We start from the raw sequence: 5,048 nt of genomic DNA, 5'->3' as shown, positions 1-5,048 counted from the left end.
AAAATAATAATAATAATTGCAATGTTTCTGGATTTTGGAATTTGAGGCACTAGTCAACAGGTTATAATAGTTGACCTTATGGCCCTAGTCAATGGGTTATAATGGTTGACCTTTGGTTTTGTCCATCTTAAAAATAACAAATTTGAGGCTAATCGCTCATTTGTGAAGTCCCATATCATTGGGCACCATTTATTATTTAATAACCAAAGTAAAAATATTTTGAATATATTTGATTTAGTTTTTATATTAAATTGTTTCAACATAAATATGAAAATGTTTGATTAAAAAGTTTTGAATGTAATAACATGTTGAATTCAAAAGTTTTTATGAAAATGATTATATGTTATATCTCTTGTTTGTAATTATAATTGAAAATGTTTGATCCCTGAAATTATATTGAAAGAAAGTTGATCATGGACCTTGTGTCGGTCGCAAAGCCACCAACTCATACACCTTATCGCATGTCATAGCCTAAGTTGGCAAAACTAAGGAAAAAGTTGAAAGAGCTGTTGGATATGGGCTCGCTTCAGCTAGCTAAGTCACCATATGACGCACCTATTCTTTTTCAAGAGAAGCATGCGTAAACTACCGAGCACTTAATAAGGTGACCTTTCATAACAACTATCTCATTCCGTTTGTCGCCAACTATTTCTTATTCGGCTTTGAGCTCATTCCCTTTCATTGATAGTTTTTCAAGTGCTCTTAGTTCGGGCGAGGAGTGATGGCTAGGCTAGGGAATTTTTCTTTGTTAGCTAAGATTTTGGTCCAAACTTTATTTTGGACTATATTTTTTAGATGTTAAAATTTAATTCCAAGTTAGATTATTCGAGTTTTGAGTTATTTGGAAAATAACACTTTGGTTGATGTATTAGTTTTAAAGTTGAGATTTAAAGATTTTAGAATTTTTTTTTCTACTACTCTGAACAGGAATTTGGTAATTGGTAATTTTTAGTTACAAGATAAATGTTTTTGTCATTTTCACTTTGAGTCTTTGGGCTTGAGTTGTGAAATGACCATCATACCCCTAGAGTGGGTTTTGGGGCATGATATGAACACTCTTCTAAATGGCCTTTCAGATATTTGAGAACATACACCTTATTCCCACTAACTACAAGGCAATTTTAGTCTTCAAATTGATAAATGGTAGTTTTTTCATTCATTCTTTCATTCGTTCATGTACAGAGTATATAAAGAGGGTAATTACCATTCTAAGAATGGGAAAGAATGATAGAAGGAAAGAATGATATAAGGAAATAACAACTAATATCCTAATATCTCAACTTTCCTAATATCTAAACATTCCTAATATCTCAACACTAAATGATACAAGGAAAGAATGATATAAGGAAAGCATTCCTAATATCTCAACACTCCCCCTCAAGTTGGTGCATAGATGTCACACATGCCCAACTTGTCTAAAAATTTTGAGAACACTTGACTTGAGACAGCTTTGGTGAGGATATCGGCCAATTGATCTTTTGATCGAATCTCAGGCAATTCCACAATCTTATCATCCAACTTTTCCTTAATGAATAATCTATCCACCTCGACATGCTTTGTACGATCATGTTGTACTGGATTATGAGCAATGTCACATGCGGCTTTATTGTCACAAAACAATCAGATTGATTGCCTAGATAGGTAACCTAAATCCTGTAAGAGGAGTCTTAGCCATAATGCCTCACAAAGTCCTAGAGCCATACCTCTAAATTCTGCTTCTGCACTTGAACGAGCGACGACATTCTGCTTCTTACTTTTCCATGTCACAAGATTACCACCTACAAAGGTAAAGTAACCAAATGTAGATCGCCTATCATCCACTGCACGAGCCCAATCATCCTCAGTATATACTTCTATACTCTAATGATCAACATTTTTAGCGAACAAAATTCCCTTCCCAGGAGCATTCTTCAAATACCTCAAAATACGCATGACTGCATTCATATGTTGCTCTCCAAGATTATGCATGTATTGACTCACTACACTCAATGCATAAGCAAGATCTGGTCTTGTATGAGCTAAGTACATTAATCTCCCCACAAGTCTCTGGTATCTTCCCTTATCGGTTGATACTTGATTAGGCTCAACACACAATTTCAGATCTTCTTCTATTGGTGTATTAACAGGTTGACATCCTGACATTCCAGTCTCCTGTAAAATATCTAAGGCATACTTTCTTTGAGACAAAAAAATTCCTTCACTTGATCGAGAAACTTCAATCGCAAGAAAGTATTTCAGATGACCTAGATCTTTCATTTCGAATTCTCTAGATAGATAATTTTGCAAAGCTTTTCTTTCTTCAGGATCATTTCCTATAACTACCATGTCATCCACATATATGATAAGTGTCGTAATCTTACCATGTTGCTTTTTCAGGAACAAAGTGTGATCTGAATTACTTTGACGATAGCCAAAAGCTCTCATTGATTTTGTGAACCTTCCAAACCATGCTCTTGGGGATTGCTTCAACCCATACAATGACTTCTTCAATTTGCACACCTTCTGACATTGCTTTTCTAACACCATGCATCCTGGTGGAAGATCCATATATACTTCTTCAGATAACTCACCATGCAGAAAGGAATTTTTTACATCAAAATGTTGTAATGGTCAATCTAGGTTTGCAGTTAAAGACAGTAATACTCGAACTGTGTTGATCTTAGCTACAGGTAAAAATGTCTCTGTGTAGTCAATTCCATAAGTTTGAGTGTACCTTTTGCTACCAGTCTTACTTTAAATCGTTCAATACTACCATCTGCCTTGTACTTCACAGTATAGATCCAACAACACCCAACTGGCTTCTTTCCTGGTGGACATTCTACGAGTTCCCATGTTTCATTCTTCTACAATGATTTCATTTCTTCATTCATGGCTGCTTTCCACCTTGGATCAGCTAAGGCTTCTTGCACACTGTTAGGAATAGCTACAGTAGATAATTGATTTACAAATGACTTATTTGATTCAGACAAACGATGGTTAGACACATAGTTGCTCATGGGATATTTGACTTTGGTAGACAATTCAGGTTCATATGTGGGTTTAGGAATACCTCTATTATGACGGTGTGGTAACCGTTTCATGAATGGATCAAGTTCCAAATAAAGAACACCCTCAGCAGACGATAATTGGTTTGGTATTTCAGTGAAGACATCTTCGGACCCAAATTGTTGACCACTCATATCCAACTCACCCGCTTCCTGGTTCACTAGTTCAAATTGTCCAGATTCATCCTCCTCAGAGATATGATAATCATAATCGAGAGTCTGAATTTCCTTATGGTACTCTCCCTGAAGTTCAGACTTAGATGAAAAATACATCGAATCTTCATGAAACACCACATCCATTGTAATAAACATTCGTTGCATTGGAGGATGGTAACATCGATATCTCTTTTTATGCAATGCATATCCAACAAACACACATTGCAATACATGGGAAGTTAACTTGGTGCATTGGTGTTTGTGTAGATGCACAAATGCCACACAACCAAAAACACGAGGAGGTAGATTTGGGACGATTGGGGCAACTACGACATTAGTAAGAGTTTGGAGAAGTGTTTGGAAGTTAATTGAGCTAGAAGGTACCCGATTGATCAAGTATGCGACAGATGTGATTGCTTCTCCCCAATAAGATAGCGGTATTTTTGCTGCTATCAAGGAAGCAAGAACAACATCTAGCAAGTGCCGATTTTTTCGTTCAGCGACTCCATTTTGCTGGGGTGTATTGGAACAAGTAGTCTCATGAATGATGCCATGTTCTTCCAAATACTTTTGAAGATCAGAACTCTGATATTCTCTACCATTATCACTACGCAAAACCCGAACCTTTGCATTATACTGAGTTTCAATCATTTTATGAAATTTTTGAAACAACAAGTTCACTTCATCTTTGCTCTTCATCAAGCATAACCATGTCATTCTAGTACAATCATCAATAAAAGTAACAAACCAACGTGAGCCACTCAAAGTTGGGACTTTGGATGGGCCCCAAACATCAGAAAGTATAACCATAAAAGGAAACGGACTTTTATTCAAAATTAATGGAAATGAAGCACGATGGCTTTTAGCCAATTCACAAATATCACAACGGAAACCAGAAATATCACTATTTGCAAACAAACTAGGAAACAATTTTTTTAAATAACCAAAGGAAACATGTCCCAGACGTCGATGTCACAACCAAATTTCAGACTTTTTCTTCTCCTCCTCAGATCCATCTGCTATCAAGGCTTGTTGCAACTTATTTGAATCCTTTGACTGCAAGTCCAAGTAATAGAGTTTTCCCCGCTTAATACCACAACCAATCGTCTGTCTTGTTTGGATGTCCTTAATCACACAAAATTCAGGCCAAAAAATGACAATACAAGATAAGGCTGTAGTGATTTGAGAAACTGAAAAAAGATTGTAATCTAGAGATGGAACAGCTAAAACAGAATCCAAATTCAAAGTATCAGTAAGAGTTAAGGATCCTTCTCCAATGACTGGGGTTGTGTTACCATTGGCTGTGGAAACAATTTTTTGTGAGGAAGGTCTAAGGGGTGAAACCTGTCTAGAATCAAAAGTCATATGATCTGTAGCACCAGAATCAATTATCCATGCACTATTAATAACAAGTGTAAAAGTATTTAAAAACTTACCACCATGATCTGTAGCGGTTACCAATGTAGAGGCTTTCTCAGCAACATTAGCCTTTGTTTTTATTTCGACAACAGTTGCAGTCAAGGTTTTCTTGGAATCCTTATTCCGTTGATCATGAGTATTATCATTAATAACAAAGTGGTGATAGCCTAAACATGATCTAAAGGTCCATGGTTCAAACCATCGGTTCCTCATTGTTTTCCTGGTCATACCAAGAGTTGTTGCTTTGAAATTGTGGGATATCTAGACTAGTGGGATCTGTCTTATTGCAATGAGTGCATTTGAAGGTTGACTTATCAATATTAGGGCTTTTCTTAGGATGGTCGATCACTATCGGACTACCATAACGACAAAATATCCAGGATTTCAATTCCATGGCTCTGATACCATCTTCAAATTGATAAATGGTAG

Source organism: Vitis vinifera, chromosome 4 (genome assembly GCF_030704535.1).
Source record: "Vitis vinifera cultivar Pinot Noir 40024 chromosome 4, ASM3070453v1".
Classification (NCBI taxonomy): domain Eukaryota; kingdom Viridiplantae; phylum Streptophyta; class Magnoliopsida; order Vitales; family Vitaceae; genus Vitis; species Vitis vinifera.
The sequence above is the reverse complement of the archived record's forward strand: the minus strand, read 5'-3'. Positions refer to the sequence as shown.